Source organism: Corythoichthys intestinalis, chromosome 12 (assembly GCF_030265065.1).
Source record: "Corythoichthys intestinalis isolate RoL2023-P3 chromosome 12, ASM3026506v1, whole genome shotgun sequence".
NCBI lineage: Eukaryota > Metazoa > Chordata > Actinopteri > Syngnathiformes > Syngnathidae > Corythoichthys > Corythoichthys intestinalis.
This window is the reverse complement of record NC_080406.1, coordinates 41047030-41073117: the sequence shown is the minus strand read 5'-3', so window position 1 is coordinate 41073117 and position 26088 is coordinate 41047030. Positions and strand designations below refer to the sequence as shown.

The 26088-nt window shown below is 36.1% G+C and overlaps 1 long non-coding RNA gene across 2 annotated transcripts in view; it reads left to right on the top strand.

Moving 5' to 3' along the window:
* Positions 1 to 26088, top strand: part of LOC130927076 (uncharacterized) — a 99669-nt gene that overhangs the window by 27811 nt on the left and 45770 nt on the right. Inside the window, exons 2-4 of one of the 2 annotated variants that reach the window (XR_009066347.1) lie at positions 23577 to 23613; positions 24110 to 24162; positions 24227 to 25515. The exons of the other annotated variant lie outside the window; for it this stretch is intronic. This is a non-coding gene — a long non-coding RNA (uncharacterized LOC130927076). Of the gene's footprint in view, positions 1 to 23576; positions 23614 to 24109; positions 24163 to 24226; positions 25516 to 26088 lie in introns of those variants that run through there. 2 annotated transcript variants of the gene reach the window in all.

Here is a 26088-nt window from a genome sequence, read left to right as displayed (position 1 = left end):
TGACAAATACTGTTCACCTCACTCAGTTGCAGTTATGGCCCCACGACATTTGTATGATGTTTTTTTTGTTGTTGTCATTTGCCATTTTGTTTAGAACTGCGTCCGTAAAAAATATATTGTATTAAGATGGAGGTAGCATTTGACTTTCCCATAACTGTATGGCTCTTTTTTAACGGGTGGGCGAGCTTTTCCAGATATTGTTTTGTGAGGCTAGCGCTGTGCATTCTTAGTTTTTGTAATCTGACATTTCTAGTATGCGTGTTCTCAATTGTTATGGGATAATTGGTTGGCCCTGATGTGCAGTTTGCACTAAATGCATCCCTCTGTGAATACAAATGTGGCATTTGCAGTATGAGAAAACATGCAAACAGAGAGGCGCTGTTCTAAAGTGTGTTATATACTGTTGTAGAAGGCAAAAAAAAAACAAATCAAGTCTTTTTAATAGGACATTGCTAATACTGTATATGTGATTGATTACAATAATGTCTCACTGCAGAAATGAAAACAAGTTAAACTACTAAAAAACAGTGAATATTTGACAGTTAAATTAAAAAAAAAAAAGACACTTATTTAACCCATTGGCTGTCATAGACAGCGCTAAACCTCCAACCATATTTGACTGGTGGGCTAGTAGCGTTAGAATGCTGTCCACTGCACTGAAAGATGAGCATTCAGTCCCCTTTACCAGTTAAATAAATTGGACCACTAACCATGTCAATGGCTGGCAATTAGTTAAATACTATGTAGAAAAGAAAGAAAAAAAAAAACAACTTAAACTTAATGTGTTACTGGGGGTCATAAGCCGAGTGTAATTCTGGTTTTATTCATTGAACTAATTGTATTAATTTGGTTGTTATTAAAATTTTATTAATGTGTAATTTTATTAAAAATACATACCAATAATGAAAATAACATTTTAATTGAAACGTGGTGTTTACATATGAGGAAACATACAAATATAGACATTTTGTGGAAACACTTTATAATAGCCATTATAACTAGTTAATAGCACATTAGCAAACTTATGAAATGGTCTATTGCTGATTTGTGAAGTGTTTTAAAAGTTTGTTAAGCATTAATATTGATGGCTTATACATGGGTAATATGTCATAAAGAAACTGATGGTTAATTCGTAATAAATGACTTGTAAGCTATACTGTATGTCAATGATTTATACCTGCACCTTATAAATAACTAATATACCATTAACGAGCTATTAGTTGTTTACTAACTAATGACCTTTTAAGTATGGCTGCATCTTATAAATTAGTAATATACCATTAACGAGCTATTAGTAGTTTACTAACTAATGACTTATTAAGTAACAGTTGACATTTATGTTATTGGGACGTTATTCTAAAGTTGCAACTACTCCTCAAATCCTAATTGTTTGTGAATGAGGAATAAGTGCTACTTTAGAATGATGTCCCAATAACATACATATGCTTATAACTTTGTAACTATACTGAATATATTAACTCACACTTAACAAATCAGTTGTTAACAGTTTGCTGACCATCTACTAAACTTTAAAGAACGGCAAATAGGTTGAACAAGTTCAAGGTACAGAAATTTGATGAGATATGTACAATATTAAATTTTTGTACCTCAATATTACTCCACCCATAGGCCTTTCTGTGTTCTCTACAGAGAAACACCAAAGATGAAATGTTGAACATTTTGTTTAATGCTTAGAAACACACACATTGCGCCATCACATGGCAAACCAACAAAATACTAGTATAAATCCATGAGTTTGTGACACTTTTTGTGCTAAACACAGGATAAACTGAATTTATGAGGGGCATTTAACGTCCATACATCACAGCAAACTGTTAACAAACACTTAGCAAGTCAACAATAAATAATTTATTAAATTTTCATAATGATGTATTACCTTGTTATAATGGATAGTTATTATAAAGTGTTACCCATGTTGTCATTATTAATTTATAATTACATTTATTTTTAAAAATGCATATTACATGTAATTTTCCACCTACTGTCGCATAATATCAGTTGGACAACAGGCTACACGAAGCAAGGACAAAATCCAGGTAATCAAAGGGTTTGTGAAGTATGTCAAATAGTGAAAAAGAGTAACAAAATAACAATTTAAAAAATTAATTAAAAAAAAAAAAAAAAAAGACTGGTCTTTGCAATCTACTTCTGGGTCACTTTTGAATGCCAAACATTGCGATAAATTTTAGAAAGTGACACAAGTGTGCATGGCGTGTAAAATGGGCATCTTTTGAAGCAACTATATTACGTTATATGTAACAACAGCAAAAGCCTCATTTCTGCTTTGACATGTTTACCACCTTACCGCAAAAAGATGGATGTGTTTTATTACTGTAGCTCTTTGAAATTTACATTGTTGTGTTTTCATGCAGCCTTGTTTGGAAACATGCAATAGGTAGGCCATTAACATTGGCAGCAAGGAGAAAAGTGAAAGTAGAAAAATGACAGTGGGTGAGTAAAACAGGCCACCAAGGTCGTCTAAGGAAAAGCAAGGAGAGGTCAATGCAGGGTCTCAGAAGGCCCGGCGGCCATGGATGTTTCTCTGTGAGGACAGTCGCTGATAGGACGCAGGTAGCTCATACCATGCTGAGGTTTAAGGGGGCACCAAGATAACAGCCTGCCGATAGCATGAAGCAACTCAGCCGGACTGCAGATAAGAAGCAAGGACTTGTTGCCCTCGACTGTAACAAGACTTTTATTTATTTATTTTTTAAAAGAATTTCTGCAGTGCCAGCATCATCAACATTATGGGTGTTTTATTAACCTTAAAGATAAATTTACTGCTAAGAGCTATGTGCAGTGCATGTATCAAATATATTTTTGTGAGCGTGTGACATGTATGCCATGATTGATGAATCGTGTACTCCAAAGAATAATTTTACAGTACTAGTTACACCTGATGTATAATTTACTGCAGTGCAAAGGCTTCAGGGAGGTGAGTCACGCAATGGGGAAAGTATGCAAACCAAGGGCGTAGGTTTGCATAGGGACCGTAGGGACATAACACTACCAACATTTCAGGATGCTCAAATTTTCCCCGCCAACTTTTAAGCAAACTTATTTGCATTGTACGTTTCATTAGTTCAGTTAAGTAGGGAATTTAGATTGTCTTCACATATGTTGTAAGGATAGAATTGCCCCCTACCATTTTAACCCTTAAATACCTGCAACATGAAGCAATTATCAGATAATCCCAAAATTTGAAAAATAAGGTCCAAATGAAACTTTTTTTTCAAATTTGTAAAAAGAAAAGTCAAAATGAATAAGTGTAATAAGGGCTCTAATATCTATAACTCTTGCTAAATCCTGTTTTCTTTTTCTCATGGAACCTGCAGATGCATGTGTTGACTTGCATCCATTATTTTTTTTCAAAAAGAAATGTCAAAATCTGAATTAGTCTCAAAATCATGAAATTTTAGGTGTATCAAATGTGATATATTTGGCAATAAAGGGTTGAAGTGAATTATTTTCATCAAGTTCAGACTTCCATTTATCGCTTTTTACTTGCTGAATGTGCCGGTCCATTTTTTTCCCCCTCAAATGCACATTTGATTGGCTGATGACATGACCCCCTGCCACACAGACACACGCACACTCACACAACCTCCACCCCCTTCAAAGAGGAGAGATATTATAATTGTTTTTCTCGATCAGCAAAAACCACTACAAGTAATATAAAAAGACATCAAAGTGGGGGAAACACCACTGATTTTGCTACTAAAAGTCAGAATGGCATCAGAGTTAGCATAGCATTAATCTGTGTAACCTGCAGAACTACTGCGATCAGGCCAGCCTCCACAATGAACAACGAAGTCAAGCTAGCGACCCTCATTTGGATCATTGTTTGCATTATTTGCATTACAGTAATGCAATGCGATGGCTTCAGAGAGCAAGTTCCAAGAACGGGTCCACTTCAGTGGGACACTGACATGAACATGAACTGACATGGGGAAAAAAAATGAAATTAAATCACCGGTAGGATTTTGTATACTTTGGATACCAAATGTTGCTAAATGTATATGAAAGTAGGCTTAATATTTTATTTAATGCCTTTATTACTAAAAAAAAAAAAAAAAAAAAAAAAAAATCCACAAAATATTTTTTTTTTTCATTTGCACCCTCTGATAGTAAAATTTAAAAAATGGCAAAAATTCTAGCTATAAATGTTTGCATTTTAAATACAATCACATTATTTTCCATCTCTATTTATTGATGTCATATAAAGGAGATCAAAAATTTCACCACTTATCAAGTCTACAGATGTTTTAGTCATTAGGGGATTGTTGTTGGGTTTTTCCTTTTTTTTTTTTAATCTTATGACAAGCATTCAGCAAGACTGATGGAGATCTGTGGTCATATGTATCATATTTTTCTGACTATAAGGTGCACCACCAAAGTATATATATATATATTTTTTTTTTTACATAAAGCACACCTTAGTATAAGACATTATTGCATCAGTGTATTTCATTTGTTCTCTTTCCCCTAAATTTTAATGTTTTTATCTATTAAAATGATTTACATTGTTTTAATGATTGTTTTGATAAAATATGAACGTGTGTCTTGAGCACATTACTGAAGCTTTATAATATAATAGTTATTCTACCACTAATAGGTTTGAGATCATTAAGCACAACCAGAAGTCCAGATTATGAGGTGCAAACAATTTTTACTAGGAAATAAATAAATAAATAAATAAACATTGTTGCACCTTATAGTCCAATATATTATGCTGTATTATTATTATTTATTATATCTAATACGGTACTGTATATAATTTACTTACAGTATACCTGTATGCACGGGAATGATATTAATAATGAATAAATAGTTCAAACTGTTCCTCCTATGCTAAAATCATGGAAATGCACAAAAACTTAATACTGCAATTTTGGATTGTTTTAACACTATAGGGCAAACCTGACTATAAGCCACGAATTGTATATAAACCAGACTGGATTTTAAGTTTTATTTGTCCACAATGTAGTATGGGATAATTACAACAAAGAAACAGCTGTAAAAATCCAAACTATAAACCACAGGGCTCAAAGGGGGGCTAAAAGTAACCTCTTATAACCTGAAAATTACAGAAATAATACTTGGTAGGATATAGAAATTAAAGTTTAGTTAAAACAAGGCAAACCTATTCTTTGATCAGCTAGAAAAGCAAACGGCACAACAGTGTTGTTTCTGTCATTGATGAAGAAAACAAAAATATTTTGTCAACGAACACTTTTTTTCATGAAGACGACGAGACGATAATGGGCTAAGAATGTGTTTTGGAAGACTGAAACATAACGAGATTGATGCCATTCTTTGACAAGACGGGAACTTGACAAAAATGCGCAAACGTTTCCGTCACATGTTCAAAATGTGTGACATTTTATGTGCAGTTTGCCTGCATTGTAGCGGTGTCTATTTGTGTCACTCATGTGAAGTGCTGCGCCCCCCCACCTCCGACGCACCAATGTGTGATCTCCAGTCTCCATGCAGGCTTGCACACACAGTAAGATGTGTTTTCTTATCTTGGCCAGAGAGACGATGCAATGTTGCTTTAGCCTTTAAGGTCTGTGCTGAGTAATCATCACACACTAAATTTAAGTCGTAGCGTTAGCATAGCATCCCGTTTGTGTTTAAACTCCCGGACAACTGTTTTGTTTTTTTTGTTTTTTTTTACATAGAGTTCCTGGTGTCTAAGTGGGTATAATTCATTGAAAAGAATGTATTTTTCCTGCTTAGTGTGGACTATCACCAAGTGGGTATTGTCCTTGTAGACCAGGTTTATCCAACTCCAGTCCTCCAGAGCCCCTTTCCAGCTTGTTTTCCATGTATCCCTCCTTTAACACACCTGAATCAAATGATCAGCAAGCTCTGCAGGAGCCTGATAACGATCCTGATTATTTGAGTCAGGTGTGTTGGAGAAGGGAGAAATGGAAAGCAAGCTGGATAGGGCCTCTCGAGGCCCGGAGTTGGATAGTCCTGTTGTAGACGCTACAATATGTGCTCGTCTGTCAATATTCATTCAACATAGTTGGAAACATTGATTCATTTATTTTTGGAGTAATTTTTTAATTTTTATTTTACAGGCAAAAACTTATATTAAACGTCGACTAAAACTAGATGAAATTACATATTTATATATATATATTACACATATTTTGAGATGACTAAAATAGGACTAATAAAATTAAAACGGCTGCCAAAAACAACACTGTGCCACAAAAACAGTAGGTCAATAGAGAACAAATAAGATTTTTAACTCATGGGTGCCATTGACTGTGATCGAGGAACCAGAGTTGCTTTAACAAGAGCTCTTTTCACAATAACTACACCGTAACCAACAAATTGCCACTCATAACACTCAAACTAAGGACTGTAACTAAGGAAACGGATGAACAACCTTCCTACTGTCTGATCAGCTTCAGCATATTTTCATAAATTAACATTGGCTCGCAAACACCTTCCAGTACAAATGGAATGGAAAGCTATCGCCTTTGATAGAACTGAAACATAATCATCCAATATCAGCCCTCCCAGTTTAAATAGATTTGACGTCTACCGCTATCTAAAGCTATGACTATCTCAATATGTGTCACAAAAACTCATTTGCTGGCCTTAAGATTTGTTCACGTCGATGTATTCATCCTATGACCAACTTCTCCTTTTTGTTCCTCCTCATTCATGCTGAAAGCAATTTATCCATTACTTTTGTCACTTCTCTCACGCTGCCTCTCCCTGGAGTCACCTTTACTCCTCCTCTTCATCCTCATCCTCCTTCTCTGTTGTGTTTTATGACTGAAAGCTGTTATTCCACTTGACTGCAAACTGACTCCTCTCCGTACTATTTCATTCATCAGAATAATTAAAGCGGAACATTGGTTTCCCAGGTGATAATTAGGGTTTGATGAGTGAACCCGAACGGCACCAGGACAAGACGGCTTGATTACTCTCATTTGCTGGTGTCTGTGATATCGCAGGGTTATTATCCATCGTCTTGTCAAGCAGCAGATGACGAAAACAGCCATGAAATGGAGAAAGGTTAACAGTCAAGAGATGTGTGCAGATGGATGATATGAAGAATAGTTTGCTCACTTGTAGTTGGGGGAATGTTTTTGGTTAGTTACATCAGCATTACATTCCCTTTCCTGCAGAGCTTCAGGAAAAACAATTCTGTCCTTTCTACGAACTTGTCAGCACAATTAAAAATGTATTGTTTCCACTTCATTTTATAGTCTGTTGATTAATTAGCTTTATTAATATGTATACTGTTCACAACTCAATTTGAAAGCCAATTAAAGATTTATTAGTTCAACCTCAGAAAGCCAGACATTTATTTTTAAGAATAAGATCAAGTCAAACTTGATTTTACTGTTAAACTATTATTTCCCTAACAGCAACAACTGTAGAAACATGCAAAATTATTAAAATTTCATTGCATAAAAAATGTAAGAAGACAAAAACAAAAATAAAATAAACACTATAAAAATCTTGATTATTCCAATCTAATCTTTTTTTCAAGCTGTTAGTGCGAAAATTTAAAGACGAACACAATCACAGTGTGCATGATATCATATGTATGCTAACACGCTAAAAACACACACATAGAGGAAGAATTGTTCGATTCTCCTGTTCTATTTACCTCTACTTCACTTCACTTACTTAAACGCTGACATTCTTTACACTCCACACTCCTCTGGGGCGATTTGCCTTGCTATTCCAGCCATCCTTTCCGCCACCATGTCACAAGCATTCCATGGAGTCAACCCCAACACATGCCAACTAGGCTACACGTCATCACGTGCAATGAGTAAAAATGTACAGTATTTCTTCAACATTGATGTTCTGCTAGGTGGACAGTAAATTGATCTGATGACTCATTCAACCAATAAAAGGCTTACATCATTACTAGGGGTGCACGATATCCATTTTTGAAACGGATACCGATATAGATAACTTCCTGCTCCTCAAAGCCGATACCGATATCAATAACCGATAATAAATATATAATTTTTAAAATGTATAACCTGAGTTTTTGAACATCTGGAGGTTTTAAAAAAATAAATTGTAGTGGTGGATTCAACATAGATTTGCCTTTGATCTCATCAGATTTTTCATAATGACATGAACAAAACAGTGCGTTTCACTTCTGCACTGCCCGACAGCCAGCTAAGAACGAATGCACTTCCATAAACCACAAGGCTTGGTCTTTTCTTGCTTTTATGGGAAGACACTCGTCTTAATATTGTGAAAGTACAACAGAAACATACACATATTCAATACTCAATATACAACAAACTGCCCAATACACTTATATACACAGCTATTATATGTATACCATAGCACACTAGCTTGAGCTACTAAAGCATTGGCTGGCTTCTATCACACAACTTATGAAGTCCTGTACATATGACCCTTCACCACAGAAGTAAACATATTTTGCACATCCATATGTAATAGTAAACATAAAATACTTACATATATTTCCGAGGCGGAAACGTAACAGAAAGCATTCACGACTGTCAATGCTACCGCTAGACACCGCAATGTGTAAGTGATTGAACCAAACTATTGCAACAAAAAATAGGTGCATTGAATTATTCTGACCAGCAGGTGGGAGCAATGCCCCGCAAATGGTCAACTGATTTCCCATACCATTGTGTAAACTGCAAAGCCAGAACAGTACATATTATCGGTCCTATTATAAATGTTATTGGGTTTATCGGGATGACGTCATAATTCCTATTATCGAACCGATAATTATTGGGCCCCAGTAATTATTATTAGTGCTGCTATATGACAATTGTTTTAAAATTGTATAAAATGTTAGTGTTGTCAGTATTACTTGGTAACGCGTTACTGTAATCTGATTACTTTCTTTCAGTAACGAGTAATCTAACGCGTTCATTTTTCCAAACGAGTTATTAAAGTTTCCTAGTGTCTGTGCGTTACTATTTTGTTATTGCCTCATAATGTATGTAGAGTGAAGAATATTGTAGTCATGTACGAAGAGCATTTTGAATGAATGAATGCTAGAAAGGTAGCCGGTACATGTTTCCATGGTAACCATTCGTCTTCTACTTGCCATTTGGCCTCAAGTCGCAGTGCTCAGTGTTGTGGGACTGAGAAAGGCGTGGGCAAAGCACATTCGAGCCGAGTGTTGAGATGTGCAAGGGAATGTTGATCTATGTACATCCATAACTGAAGGTGAGTATTTTTCCGTCATTCTGGAGGAGATCAGCAAAATATTGGACCCCTACATGCGCGGGCGTTTCGTAGCTTTGCCGTTGCAACGGCGGGCAGTCATAGCTACAAGTTGGCAAGCTTTGTTTACATCATATTCATGTTGCACATTTATGCCGTAAGGTCATGTGTTCGTTTAGCATCTATGTGATGTGTTGTAAGTCCGACTGAGTGTAAAGTGCTTCGTTGCTGCCACGTTTTGTGGCCAAATTGACCGCGTGTGTGTACGGCGTACTTCCGGGTTGAGCGCGCACATCCGCGCCCACCCCCGCCTTTGTGTTTATTGCACTATGCAATTCTTTTTATTTTGTTGATTATTGTGAGGTCAATTTGCATTGTTTTACATTGGAACTGATATGCTGTTAACCTAATCCCAAATTCAGAATTTTTTAAATTAGGCTTAATCCTCGAGTTGGCGGGGTTTAATTAGTCGGTGGAGTTGATTTCAACAAATTACATGCAGTATGTCAGTTATTTGTTAGTTTCAGAGCTCCGGAGGGGCTAAGCTAGCGCGAGTCAATGGTGGTTAAAATCAACTCCATCGTCTAATTAAACCTCGCCAACTCGAAAATTAAGCTTTATGTGAAAAATTCTGATCTTCCCCTTTGAATTCAATTATCGGAAAGTCAATTACATGCAATGACATTTTTCAATTGTCATTCTTATTTTGTGGCTACAAAGGGAGAAAAATTGGTCGAAAGCAACTGATAAATTACTTTTCAAATAACTTACTTACTTTGATAATGACGTAATGAGAATGGTATATTAGGAAAGTCAATTACATGCGATGAGATTTTTCTGTAATTCTTATATTGCGGCGACAAAGGGAGAAAAATTCGTAAAAAGTAACTGATAAATTACTTTTAAAGCAACTTATTTACTTTGATAATGAAGTAATCAGTAACGTAACTGAACTACTTTTCTGAGGCGTAGTAATCAGCAGTGTTGTTAATAACAGCGTTAGAATATAACGGTGTTACTAACGGTGATATTTTTTTCAGTAGTGATTTCTTAATTAGTAGTAATTAATTTTAATTAATTATCTTGGCAACACTGTTACCGTTAATGAGGATGGAAAGATGTGTGTTACTATGCGTTACTGTGTTGGTTGAATGATTGAATGCGAGAAAAGTCTGAGGGAGACGGACTCACGGAGAAGACAGAGCAATGTAGGAGTGGTGAGGAGGCAAGGGAGTTGTGACGCCGATGCAAACGCGATGCTAGGTGGCTCCAATAATACCTGACTGTAGCCGATAGCCTACAAACTACGCCCACATGATGCTATGGTAGATATCACATATATATAGAACTAGATGCATTGATAAACGGCCGCCATCTTAAAGCAGTAGACTTCTTAGGAAGGCTCTGTTGTAGAGAACCTTCCTAGTAAACCTAAGTAACTTTTTATCTAAAATACTCCTAGACCAGCAAAATCTTGACTGTAATCTACCTTTAAATGATGAAACAGTTTTAAAAATTTCACATGTCGAAAGTAGACAGAAGGTAACTAATGCAATAACGGGAGCAATTTTAACAACTTCAACGTTTGATTCACAACATTAAATGACTTCCAAATATAGCAAAGGTTACTATCTAGTTATCACAATATCCGCATAACCGCATTAACCATCAAAGTGAAGTCTAACTGTAACTGTAGTCTTGAAACAAATCTGAATAAGGAAAAACATTGCAATAAAATAATGCAAACTGGTTAAACTAGTAGCTGAGCTCTGTCATGACAGAACATTGCTTCAATGATATCCGGCGCCATCTAGTGTCGTGAATGGGTAGAGTAGCTGAGATCTGTCATAACAGAACATCGCTTCAATGATATCTGGCGTCATCTAGCGTCGTGAATGGGTATAATGTCTAGACCGTAAATATATAACGACCCCCTCTTATCAATCTTATTTCAATGCAAAAAACACCGTCTTATATTCGGGCCAACACGGTCGTTTACTTTTTCAAGTAATCTGTGACAACACTGGTTATTTATTATTAATATTATTCTATTAAAAACTTTTTTTTTAATGCTTTATTTTTTTTTTTTACTACTCCAAGCTAAAAGCGCTATCAATTTCCAGTTAATTTACTTAAAATATTCCCTCAGATGTATTCACAAATCAATTACTCGATAAGTCCGTTCCACTTCAAGGTTATGACCTGGGGAGATAAAACCATCAAAGAGTACTTGTATATAGACCTTTTTAGTAATGACCATCACTTTGTTTTTCTGTGCAGTGAAATGTACATATACAGACCGTATGTGTACAAGAAATATTCAAGCCATAAATATTATTTCTTTTAACAATACAATATTTGAAACATGACTTTGTGTCCAGAATGGAGTGATAGCAGATAAACAACTCTTAGATGTCAAAAAATAAATAAAACAATGATAACAGCCAGGCTATTCAAATAAATCTTCAGTTTTCCTCTCTCCGGGCTTGACATTTTGGATGAACAGTTCCAAATGTCTTCATTTGTATTAGTCTCACTGTTGGCCCGGAGGCCAGGTCTGAGGCTATTGTATACAATTAAATAGACCTTTAGGTCATAAACATTTGTCATTTGTAAAATTCAATGATGGACAAAACATGACCATTTGGATAGGTTTTATCTAAATTCCACAGAGGCGAGCACTTTTTTTTTTTGTAAGATTTTATGAACCATTTCATACACTGCCAGGTCATGTTTGGACCTATTATGTTACTGGAATTCTTTGTGTGTATGTGTGCACACGACAGCTTTCCTACCATGTGGAAGTAAACTGCTCCCAGAGCTTCTTCCGCCCTCTTTTTAGGGCAGCTGAGTGACATTTCATGGGGCCGTGCATGGCACTTCCATCTCAATAGTAATCACTTCAAACTTTTGACGCTCCATTTGCTTCACGATTAAACAGAGAGGAGGCTGAATGAATGTTGCAACTAATTCGACGCTTTAATGAGCCTGGTAATTAGAGTTAAATGTTAATGAATACTAGCGATTGCGATTCTTTGTCCAAGCTGAATTTTCCTGCTAATTCTAAAGGACAAATGTTGCTAAGTAGTTGCATCCTGTGAGATAAATAATAATAAAAACATGTTATGGGTGAACAAATACCTGACTCTTTAAAAGCATTTTAACATAATACATTTTTTTTGTAATAAGCTGATTGAGTTGAAATGGAAATGATAAAATGTGTTGTAGTGCACACAATTAGGCATTGAAAGCTAATGTTCATCGCGCATACAAACAAGATTGTATTAATAACAAGTTAACCCTTTTTTGATTTAAAAAAAAAAAAAAAAAAATGATTTCATAATTTTTTTGTTTTTTTAATATTTACTTACACACAAAGACCTGACATCCAAATAGGAAAACATCACACAAAAATGGACTTATATTTTTTTTGCTTTTTAAAAATGTTTTGTTTGTTTTTCATAAACATCTTAAGTATATGTAGAAAATAACAGCAGTTTATCTTATTTACGATACTTTTTAAATCATAAAAGAAATTTTAAAAATATATATGGCGGAAAATATGCAGGTGACTTGGAGTTCCGCTCAGATCCCTAATTTGGCCAACTTTCAAAATTGTCCGATATGCATGTGTGATACATCATTTGAAAGCTTAAAATCTCAATTTTCTGGGGGAAGAAACATTTTGAACAGGAGGGCATTTAAAAAGAAAATTTAAACCAGCGAAACCCTATCTGGAGGTGAGAGCACACGAGGGCAGAATTAAAGATGCCATGACTTTAACGAGATATTATCGTGTACTTACCTTGTTTTGATCCAAAAACTCCATGTAACATGTATCACTGAGTGTCAAGACAGAGCTGTGAATGGCCACAGCTGGATTTTTGGGGGATTTTATGGGTGAAACATGGAAATATAAGGGTCGAGTTGCAGAAATCGCAGACATGAAGGAGAGGTCGAGATTTTCATTTTCATATATTTACCCTTTTAAACGTTTTTTTCAATTTTTCCATGTTTGGATCGATTATCATCTAACATATCAGAGAAAATGTGACGGTAAGAAAAAAACTACAATTAAGCGATAATTATGAGGTAGATATCCGTGACTTTTTTACAGAGCAGAAACTGCTTTTTCAGTCTTGTCTGTGTTTTCCGCCATATATACATTTTAAAGTTTTTTTCCCTTCATTTAATTGTAAAAGAAATGTGAAAAGGCAACTCAGTTTTTCATTTATTTTTTAATAAGAGAAAATTTACTACTAACTCGTTGCCTGTCGTTGACAACGATAGACGTCCGATTCATTTTAAACCGGGAAAACTTGCAGTGATTGCTCATTATTAAGTGCCATTGACGACACTAGATGTCCAATCCAATTTGAGTGGTAGATGTTAGCAGTGATCATTCACTGCCAGGCTTAACAGTCTAAATGGATTGGACATCTAGCCCCGTTAATGGCAGCCAATGAGCAATGTGAGTGCTCTGTATGTGGTTGAATGCTAATCATATTATGTTGCCAATTATCTCCGAATACCGTATCCAATATTTTACAATGATTAAACTGTACTGAAAATTATTGGAGGGAGTAGGTTAAGAGGATAATACAATGTAAGGCAAAAATAAATATAAAACACTTTGGTCAGTAAGTGAAGAAAAAAATGATGTGCATGATTATGCAGCCTGTGTGAATGCAGGGGAGACGGGGAGGGAGAAAGGAAGCGGTTCTCCCCCTGCAGCAGTCTGTCGGCTTGGCGTTCACGGTGGCTGAGCAGAGTGGAAGGCACAGCCAGCCCGCGGGGAGCACTTGGCACGCCATCAGCTCTGCACCGGGCACGCTCGCTCAGCCAGCGCAGCCCAAACACACAAGCGCTGGCAATCAAAACAACGCCAAACAAACACACAGCAGACACACTGAAGACATGCGTGTGAGTGTGTTGAGGCAGGGGGCCCCAGACACAGCAGAGAGGTGGTGGAGAGTGTTAGTTTCTGAATCCTCATCTTGCTCTAGCACTGGAGCCACAGACAGTAAACATGCAATCTATTAATGTTGTGTTTGTATTTTTTACTCGCATTATCTTAATTAAATGCCATTTCAATTCATGTCTGCCAATATTAATTATTTGTAATGTACGGAGCCCTACTAGTGCCAAGGTAGAAAACATTTTTTTTTCAAATGTAATCTGTACCCAAAATTTAATAATCTGAGAGTAAAGTGTACCCACATTTTACAGTAGGTATTACTAAATTAATACTGAGTGATATTTTTCCAAAATGTATGTTTTTTTTTGTTTTTTCTTTTTAATTTGAAAGAATTTTAGTGGATGAATGACTCAAATGATAGATCCTTGATAATTGCAAGTAATTGCATTTCAATACAAAAGAGTAGAAAAAACCTTTCAAGTTAAATTGCCTTTAATATTTTTATTATGAATGTATATATATATATATTTTTTTTTTTTAAAGGGGTCTGGAACAGTGGTTACAGTGTTAAATGGTAACATTGTTCACTTACTAAGGATCTGTGTTGATTTAACTGTTTCTTGAGTGGACCGTAACCCACAATTAAAATTCATTTATTCTTTAGTAATTATTTATTCTTCCATTCTTTTTCCATAACGCTTATGCTCATAAGGGTCAGAGGGGTGCTGGAGCCTATCCCAGCTAATTATGGTCAGGAGGCAGGGTACATCCCAAACTGGGTGTCAGCCAATCACTGGGGCACATACAGACAAACAGCCTTTTGTAATTGTTTAATTAAACACAATGTGTTACATTTAATTAATTCATAAAACATTTAGGCTTTAATGACTTATCATAAAGAGTTAAAGGAATTCACTTCTACAGTCTCAGGTGGTAATGAGACTAGCTAAAATCCAAACCATTTGATTTCATGCTTTTTATTGACTGTGTAAGAAGTGGTGCAGAAGAATTGAGAGGCACACAAACCGAATAATAATTAAAATCATCATTTTCATCAGACATCGTAATTAGTCGCTGTCAAGCATGTCACAGAGATTTAATAATATAGCTTTTGTGAGTGTTTGCTCATTATCAAAAATACAGGCTATCAATGATACATTATAAAATACTGTTGTTTGCTGGTAGTGTTAAAGGGATCCTCTGTTTTTAAGACAAGTAATTCTTAAAAGATACATGTTAGTATGAGTTATAATGATTTGATATAGAAAAATATTGAGTCGTAATACCTAATAATATAGCCCAGAGAAAAATATTGAAGCGTTATACCCAATAACAACACTAGAGGGCATGAGCGACATTTGAATGAAGTCAGAGACTCACAACTATGACGTCAGCGCATGCGCACTTCTTTTTGGAACGTTGGCTTTTCTGAGGGAGAAAAGTTTTGTTCGCCCCAGAAAGAAATTAGAAAAAGATAAAGAAAAGCAAATTGACGAATGCATCAACTGTTGCTGTGTGGCGTCTGTTGCTTGAAGCGAATTCAGACGGTCGCGTGGTGAAAAAATTGAGCAGAAACCACTCGGTAAGATGTGGAAACAATTCGCTAATGCTAAATTTGCATTCATGGCTAACTGCTAGCGCCTTAGTCATGTAAGCCAAAAGCCTTGTGTGAGAGGAAGAGGACCAGACGTCGTCAGTTAAGACTATTTGGTGAGATATTTTTTATTAAAATATACTGCTATTTGTAATGGTATAAAATATCAAAATCAAATCAAAAATGTATTTATATAGCCCTTTACAAAACCCGAAAGGCCCTCAAAGTGCTTTACAACAAAACATGGCTCAAGATAAAAGGCAGGAAAATATTATACAATGACATTTTAAAAAATAAAATAAAACAAAGAGCGCATCGCAATAACATTCCAGCAAGTAAAACAATAAAACCGATAAAATTGAAAAAACATTTAAAAAAGCCCTTAAACTAATAAAACCAGGCTATCCTAATCTTTGTAAAAGGCGAGTCTAAAAAGGTGTGTTTTTAGCCGAGACTTAAAAAGGCCTACATCCGTGGTGGTGCGGATTTCGGGGGGAAGGCTGTTCCACAGCCTGGGGGCAGCAACCGCAAAGGATCGGTCTCCCCACTGTTTAAGTTTTGACCTTGGAACATCTAAAAGAAGCTGGCCGGTCGAGCGAAGAGTCCTGCCAGAGTTACGAAAAGTTAAAATTTCCGATAGATAAGATGGAGCCTGGCCATTAATAGAATTAAAAACAAACAGTAAAAGTTTGAAATCAATTCTAAAATGGACTGGAAGCCAGTGGAGTGATGATAGCATGGGGGTAATATGCTCACGTCTAGGTGTACCTGTTAAAAATCGAGCAGCAGCATTTTGAACAAGTTGCAGCCGAGAGATCGAGGACTTTGGTAGGCCAACATAAAGTGCATTGCATTAGTCCAGCCTTGAACTTATAAAAGCGTGAATTGCTTTTTCAAGGTCATGGCGACTAAGAAAAGGCTTCACTTTGGCTAAGAGACGAAGCTGGAAAAAACTTGCTCTTACAACGGAACTAATCTGTTTTTCAAAGTTAAGCCTGCTATCGAATATCACTCCGAGATTTTTAACGTGTGTCTTAAAAATGTCAGCCGGAGCGCCAGAGTTGGGCTCAAGGGCTTTCATCATGGAAGGTGTGCCAAAAGTAATAAATTCAGTTTTGCTCTCGTTAAGGTGTAAAAAGTTTTGTGCAAGCCACTGCTTCACATCAGATATGCACCCTATCAATTTAGCAAGAGCAGTTTTTTTGTTAGGTCTCAGGGGCAGATAAAGCTGCAGGTCATCAGCATAAAAATGAAAAGCGATATTATGTTTTTTTATAATTGATCCTAAAGGTAGGAGATAAAGCGCAAAAAGAACAGGCCCTAAAATAGAGCCTTGCGGTACCCCGCAAGACAGAGAAGTTTGTGAGGAGGAAAATTCCCCAATCATTACCGAGAATGTTCTATGTTGTAAATAGGATTTAAACCATTTTAAAGCGTTACCACAGATACCTATGAAATGTTCTAAACGAGATACAAGGACTGAATGGTCAACTGTATCGAATGCTGCTGTGAGGTCCAGTAAAACAAGGATAGCCGGGTTTCCATTATCCACAGAAAGAGCAATGTCGTTATGTACTTTTAATAAAAAATATATTTTCTATTTGAAAGGAAAAGAAATGTAATTTCTGTTTTGGTTATGGAAAATGTACCACTTACAGTATTGCATGAAAAAATGCTTTTGAGAGCCTAAGTAACATTTTTGTGTTATGGAAATGTCATTTATTGCATACAAAATGCTTTGTAAATGACTAGAAGTATATTCTTGAGTGTTTACACTCAGTAGTGTTTGAAAAAGTTGTACAACAAAAATGAAACTGAAAAGATTGTAACTCAGGACCTGTGTTAAATATGGGTCAGGTTTTTTTTCTGATTGGAAAAAAAAGATCATCAGATTGGATTCCACGATGGCGAGCTAACCCAGAGTGATTGAAGAACCAAGATAATTGAAAATTCTGGAATAACAGACGGACTGTCTGTGTGGTAGGATTGTATCAGTCATCGGACTGATACATACATATTTTTTTCTTCCAAAGAGTGCACTCCAACGAACATTTGAAAAAAAAACTATTGCAATAGAAAAACTGAGACATTGAATCAGTTGCCACTGCAACTAATATTGGACAAATTTTGACTTTGACAGAACAATTGACTGAGACTCAAGACTATTTTTTCCTATTTTTCTCGTTTGTTGTTATCACTAGTTCGTTGTGTTGTTTAATTGTTAAAAAAATGTTTTTTTATATTGTTCATTAAAAATCTACAAAAAAGCATCCCAATTGCCTAAACCTGATGTTTGATGTGGTTATCGTATCCAAAACCAAATAAACCAAGCCTAGATTGCAGCTCCTATCGGTATACATACAGAAGGGTATAGATAGGGGCTACACAGATATTCAAGGTAAGCATATTGCGTTTTCAAACTTATCCCAATATAATTATGTAGACTGTTAGCATCCAGAGCTGTCGTGTGCTTACAGTACAGGCCAAAGAGCACACCTTGTGTAATCCATGTCTTCTACATTGTAACGCGTGGTAGCTAGGATACGTGTATAAAAGTACCAAAAAGGGGAGAAGCTTCCACTTATGCACATTTATTCACAAAAAATAATACTTTCACCTTGACCACTCTTCACTCGGGAGCTCAGCAGTACACAAACACGCGTTCCCTGACGAACTCCCAATATTGTTGTAAGGTCCACGTCAGAGTCACTGTCGTCACTGTAGCGTGCCATAGTGCTTTAATTATTTTGTATGATTTGGGGAAAACTCCCACGAAGAATAGTCAACAAAATAGATAGCAATAGTAATCCAAATCTGCGTTTTTTTACTCACTCAAAGATCCAGGAATTAGACCGATACCCTGGCAATGTCGCAGTTGCGATTAGGCCGTCGATTCCACAAAATAGACTGATCCGAAAAGCCGCTTTGGGACCGACGAATCAAAAAAATGGACAGATCTGAAACCAATATTGCAGACGCGGTGGGACTATCGGATCCAGAAAATAGACGGATCCCTTACTTGACTGAGGATCCAGGAAAAATGTTCTGGCGCTAGTTGTAACGTGTGGTGGGTAGGATGCGTGCATACAGGGACCAAAAAGGGGGAGAAGCTTCCACCTATGCACATTTATTCAGTAAAAATAATAATTCCACCTTGACCACTCACTTCACTCCCTTTGTTTCCATTTGACTGGAAATTGCATCCAAAAGCAGCACATCGTGGCATTTTACTTCTCGAGTTTAGGCAGCAATAAGCAGTTGTTGAACACGAAAGATACCAATGACGTCATCACTGCGAGCCCGCAAACCATGGCGCCAACTAACGGTCAAAACATGGACTAAATATTATAAAATATTGCCATTGATTTAACATTTTATCTGTTTCTAACTACATATTTTAGTACAAGAGAACAATTGTGGTTTATTAGAGCCTACATGTATTTAAGTTAGAGGATCACTTTAACAGTATTATTTTGTCAAAATGTCACAGACAATATTATCATCAGATAGAACTGCCTTTTAATGCACTGAACAGCATCCATTTTAGACAATGCTCCAATGAACCACATGAGTGGTCATTGAACCTTTTGGAAAAATAAAATGATGAAATCCAAGGAATTTTTAAGAAGTAAAATATGTAGAAATAATGTGTTGCTTAATGGTAGTCATCCATTTCCGACCTGCTAAATTATTGTTAATGAATATTGTGAGATCATCTTTGTCTTCACATATAGTAAGTAATGTAGACAGAAGCTCCTCGCATTAACAAATACCCTAGAAAGAAATTTCAATTAAAAATGTTTGGTGAACCTCCCTCAATGTCTTGAACACACCACTCCATCCCTCAATAATCTTTACAACCTCACAGTTAGACACCAATCCCATTTCAAGATGCTCCTCATCACCTACAAGGCCCTTTACAATCTGCCTCCAGGGATTCAGTATTTAATCATAAGCCTTTTGTGGGGCTGAGAGAGCAGAACAGGCTTTCAAATTAATAGATCATTCATTTCATTAATAAATCACAGTCTGAAGCAAGAATAACGTATACACACAAAGGGAAAGGATGAGCTTGAGGTTTCACCGTCACTTTCGATTTTGAATTACTTTTTCTGCCAGTCAGAAAATTGTACAAATTCTAAAGCTGTTCAGTTAACCCTTCCTAGGGCAGTCATTGACCTCATTGGCTGTCAGTGACAGTTCTAGATGCCCGATCCATTTAGACTGGGATGGGTGGCAGTGATCATTCACTGCTAGCCTCTCACAGTCAAAATGGATCGGATGTCTAGCACCGTCAATAGCAGCCAATGAGTGCACCATAGAGAGTTAAAAAGCCTGAATCACTTGAAAACAGAATGGATGGCTTTTAAACTTACAATTAAACTTCCAAATAGACCCTAGTCACGTGACGTCACAGCCACGCCCCCGCGCCATGTTGTCCGTATACTCGTCATGTTAATATATTAGCGCTTCGTAAATTCCTCCTATTATGGCATGTTTTTCTGCTCGTTAACATTAATAATCAAAATGGTGAAGTCGTGTGTGGCGGTCGGTTACAAAAACAGAGAAGATAGACGGAGAGACTTGAAGTTTTACCGTACTCCGAGAGACCCGGAGAGAAGACTGAGATTGACTGCTGCAATTCGACGAGAAAACTGGGCTCCAAACGACTACCACAGATTATGTAGTAGTCATTTTATATCTGGTAAGATGCATTTAATATATATTTAGAGGGTTTGGGGCTGACAACCACAATTAAGATCATTGCTAGGCTAATCGCCGACAACATACACTCAGATGTTGTGAATGAACTACCTGAAAATATATCATTATAAGGGGATAATCAGACAGTTGTCATACAATTAATTTACAATTTCACTATTGAGGTCAAAAGCCAAAAAAATAAATTCAACTAGGGACAATCTGGAATAGTGCTATCGCACTTCATATTTATTACATATTATATATATATGTAGTGCGAGTGCTATCGCTAAACCATATAAACATTAAAAGCCCTAGTTCCATTGACAAATGACATGAAATACATTAGACTTGACAGTGGATGTTAGCAAGAACAAAAGATTTTGAATTGAAAATTTCGTAACTCACCTTCCCGAGCACACGATAGATTCCTGCCGAATTTTCGTGGACGAGGACCTGTTTCACCCAACCAGCAACGAAGTATTTATAAGCCTCCAAGCTCTTAAAGTTTTTCAAACTTTCGTGAGAATAGGCTGATTTTGTGTGGACAAGATAGTTGTAAACATCAGAGTAGCTAGCAGATGTCAGGCAAAGACTGCGAAGACAGCGGGTCGAAAAACATCGATTTAGGCATCAAATATGGATCTGGCGAATGGATAAACTGAAGCTTTTCCACATAACGCCTTTTATGCAACGCATCCAATGAGTTTACAGCGTCAGATAACACAGGGGCTTCCATCAATTGCTCTATAACTTGCACGACTAATTGAAAACAATGAGAATAAGTCTAAAAAATACGGACAATATGGCGGCCGGATACAGCGACACGTCATTTTGTGACGTAGGTGAGTAGGGTCTATAGATATTTTGAGAACCCAAACATTGTTAGTCTGCAAGATTTCTTGGTAAACAGATTTATTAGAAAACCATTAAGTTCCATCTCAAATACACCATTTGTTGTCACTTTACTGCATGGAGCATTGAAGAGTCTTAAAAGCACTCAGACGAAGATACAGTATTTCTCAGAAGTCTTGGCAAACAGATTGCATCTGGAAAAAAAAAAAAAGAACTAATAAAACTGTTTCGCTTTCATTCTACAGCTTTCAATCCAATGAGCCAAGGCTTCACACACTGAAATGGCACTGAAATATGAGTATTCAATTTCAGTCCTCATTCTTATTTCCATGAAATTGACACTGATGACCAAAAATGTATGTGGATGCCAAGTCTCCATGTTTTTTTTTTTTTTTTTTTCAATTATTATTATTATTATTATTATTATTACCCCAAATAGTCACTTACTCTGTGAAAAATAAAACACAAATTTTAATTTAAAGAAAATGTCTGAACAGTTTGATTGATCTTACCATTATAAGGGTTTTTGAATTGATTATTTATTTTACATGACAAAAGCCCACCAATCAAACAGGAACGTGTACGTTTTGTTTAACGTATATTGCTAAATATAGCGTGTACCGTATTTTTGGGACTATAAGTAGCCGTTTTTTTCATAGTTTGGCTGGGGGTGCGACTTATACTCAGGAGCGACTTACTGTATGTGTGAAATTATTAACACATTATTATATCATTTCACATGTTATTTTGGTGTTTTGGAGTGATGGTTTGGTAAACTTGTTAGCATGTTCTTTATGCTATAGTTATCCGAATAACTCTTAATAGCTATGTTACGTTTACATACTGGCCACGTTCGCATTTCGTTGTTCATGCATTATGTAACATTATCATACTGTAAATTTATTCAGCATGTTGTTCTCTATTGTATTTTTATTCTAAATTGCCTTTCAAGACGACATATCTGTTCTATATGTTGGATTTTTATCAAGTAAATTTCCTCCCAAAATGCGACTTATACTCCAGTGCGACTTATGTATGTTTTTTTTCCTATTTTGTTGGGCATTTTATGGCTGGAGTGACTTATACTCAGGTGCGACTTATAGTCCGAAAAATACGGTACCTTGTTTTGTTTAGAAAAAAAGAATATATGGCGGAAAACACTCAGGTGCCTTGAAGTTCCATTCTGAGACCCCCATTTTGGCAAAATTTCAAAATTGTCCTATATGCATGAATGATACATCATTGGAAAGCTTAAAATCTCAATTTTCTGGGGGAAGAAAAATTTTGAACAGGAGTGCATTTGAAAAAAAAAAAAAAGAATTAAACAGCAAAACCCTAACTGGAGGTGACAGCATGAGAGAGCATAATTAAAGACACCGAGATTTTAACGAGATTGCGTACCACTTTTCGATCCAAAAACTCCATGTAGCATGTATCACCGAGCGTCACAACACAGTTGTGAATGGCCACAGCCAGATTTTTGGAGGGATTTTATGGGTGAAACATGCTAATATAACAAGGGTCGATCAAGGAGTGGTTGAGATTTTCTTTTTCATATATATATATATTTTTTTTTTTTTCAATTTTTCTTTGGTTGGATCGATTATTATCTCAAATAAGAATGCGGGAAAATGTGACAGTAACAGAAAAAAAACACAAGTTATAGTAATGAGGTAGATATTGTGACTAATTTACAAACACTAATTTTTTAATTTTGACATAATTTGTTGAAACATTTGAAGTATGCGAGTCATATATTCATTTGTTTTTTTTTTTAACTAAATATTACACATAAATTAATGATTCTAAAATAAAAATAATAGACATTTCAAATAATAAATATGCTTTCTTCTCATGGCTGTGTTGAAACAAAATCTGCTGCGTGGTGTCTGTAAACGGGGGTCTCCAGGGTCAAACAGACACATTAAAAATAGTTTGGGGACATAATGCACCATGAAACTGCTACAACAGCATATAGCCATATTGTTCTATTAAACACAACAGTTCTTTTGTCTTAAAATACAGCAGTTTATTTTAAAGAGGGGTGCAAGAGCAGAAACTACTTTTTCACCCTTGTCTGTGTTGTCCGCCATATATATATATTCAACTCTCAAGTGAAATATTTCTGTTCTTCGAGCAGGTCACTGTGCATATAAGATGCCTCAATTAAATGCAGTGGACCTCAAAAATGTTTTATAGTATATTTATATTTGAAAGCTTTTTTTAATTACCATGGAAGCATAAGGTCCCTCCCATGCCTGACACCTACGCATTACATCTTTACAGGGACAGAAAGGACAGATGGTGATTAGGAATTCCTCAGGTCAGTAAAAAAAATATTTGGCAATGTTACACAACCAGATAGCAACTCATTCCCTGCTATTAACAAAGATGGGCGCCCAATTCATTTAAACTGGAAGGACTGGCCTACTGGCAATCTCTTCAGCTCCATTGATAGTGCTAGAAGTCCAATCCTTTTGGACTGGGAGGGGCAAATAAACAAATTTATTCAGTTAAAATGGATTGGACATCCACCGCTGTTTCTGGCAGCTCGGAGCCACTTTTCCTTTCGTGTTTTCCATGTCTCCCTCCTCCAACACACCTGAATCAAATAATCTGGATCATTATCAGGCTTCTGGAGAGGTTGCTGATGACATAATCATTTGATTCAGGTGTGTTAGGGGAGAGAGACGTAGAAAACACGACAGGCTTGATGGCTTCGAGGTCCAAATTTGGTGACCCCTGGTATACAGTATTTACTTTACAGTAATCCCCTTATATCCAGCAGTCATCATTGTGCTTTATGTGTTTTGCCTTAGGTAGCTATCCATGGTGCTGAAGTCATGACATTTTATACTTACACAACTTTAAGGTGAAGGACATCCACTGATTAGTGTTTTATCCAAGCTATCTTTGAAGTATAATGTTGTGTACAGAAGGCTCCTGTCCTCGAGCCCTTCTGCATGCACTGTGTGCTGTGACCCGGTCAGCCTGTAGCGTGACCAAGAAGTGCCATGAGAACAAGGGTGAGAAGGTGGAGGAGGAGACAGACCCCCGGGCAAGCACGCATGCATGCATGCACGCACATAATGGACTTCATCAACAGTATTAAAATTAAAATGGTCAGAGAGTTGTTGCCACCTTGATCGCTTCTATAACCGCATTCACTCTTTTAAGTTTTGAAGGATCTCGAGTATGGGATTTTGTCTATTCACCCTAAGTGGCTTACAAGCTGTGTTTGAATTCATCACTACAACTTTTTGAGGTCATGGCTATCAAATTCTTTAGCTACAAACTCATTCAAGCTTGTCATTTTATTCACATTTCCTTTTAAAAAAAGGTTTCCTGTAAAGGTAGACTTGTTGTCCAAAATATGTTTTAAGGTGAAGCATCAGGATTCAGTAGCCCATGCAATTCAAAATTCACAAAAGGATCTACCGCAACATCTAATATGGTTGAAATTTCACTAGCGAGAGAAAAATTACAATCAGAATTGCCATAAAATGGACATTTAAATGAATATTCAATTGTCTACAGCGTGTTTGGATTCAATAGCACAATTTCATACTTTGGAAGGCATGTAAATGTTAAGAAAAATATTCTCTATGACATTTATTGACTTAGCCTGGACTGTAAAGCAGATTATTGACTGCACAGTCAGACATCTGAAGCCAGAGGCTTCTAACTGAGAAGGGCGAGCACATTTATTGATACTTTCAAGTTGCCACATCAGTACACTGATAATCGCATCCAATCAACAATAAAAGTTCACTACTTGCTAGCACTGCTGGAGTTCACCTATGCCATGGTCACATACAATGCCATGGTAATCCTTACTTTAATTGCAGTTCAGTTCTGGGTAACACTTTAGATTAATGTCCTAGGAAAAAGCATGAATAACAGTTAACAAGTGTTATTAAGTCCTTTATATAATGCTTATCAACATTAATATATGTTGATAAGTGTTCGTAATGGCCTTAATATCAGGCAAAAAGACCTTTATAAATACTTAGTTCATAGGTCATAGCGCCCTGGAATCTTAACCTATCCGGTGCGCTTGTGTCCAATCCGAATTCATTTTTTTGCCTCAATACAAATGGAATATTCTTTATTGTACCTCTCAACAATTAGTTTCTTGGTAGACTGTAATGAGTTACAGTTGGAAAAATATAACAGGTCCCAGGCGTGAATACACTTCAGGCAGCTTATGTTGATTGTCAAAAAATACGGGACACGAATGAATGTACAATAGAAACGTGTTGTCTTTGCAAGAATCATCCAATATTTTTTTATTAATCTCCAAGGCTGTTATTTTTCTTTTTTTCTCCATTTTATTTTCAAAGTTAATCTTTTTGTCTTTTCAAAATCAAAACAAATGTCTTTGAAATAAAGTCAAATTGATGAAGATATATATATATATATATATATATATATATTTTTTTTTTTTTTTTTACTGGGCTTTTATGTCATTTTTTTAACTAATAGTTTTTATACTATGTAAGGCCACTGGGCGCCTGATAAATGTAATGCATTTTGTATTTTAATGGACAATTTGAGTAATGTTTGTGTGTTTGGTTTTACAGTTACCTCGACTGGAGTGTAATAAAACCCTTGAAAACCATCAACATTGGTCCCTTTTTGAGGGGTTGTTCAAAATCTGCCAAAATAGTCAGTTTGTATATGCATATGCACATGATTGATCTAAATTTTTTTCCAATCTTAGACCTTGATCTTCAAATCACATAACAGTCTTAATTGTAACACTTCCGTGTGATATAACATTCATAAAAAATGTGTA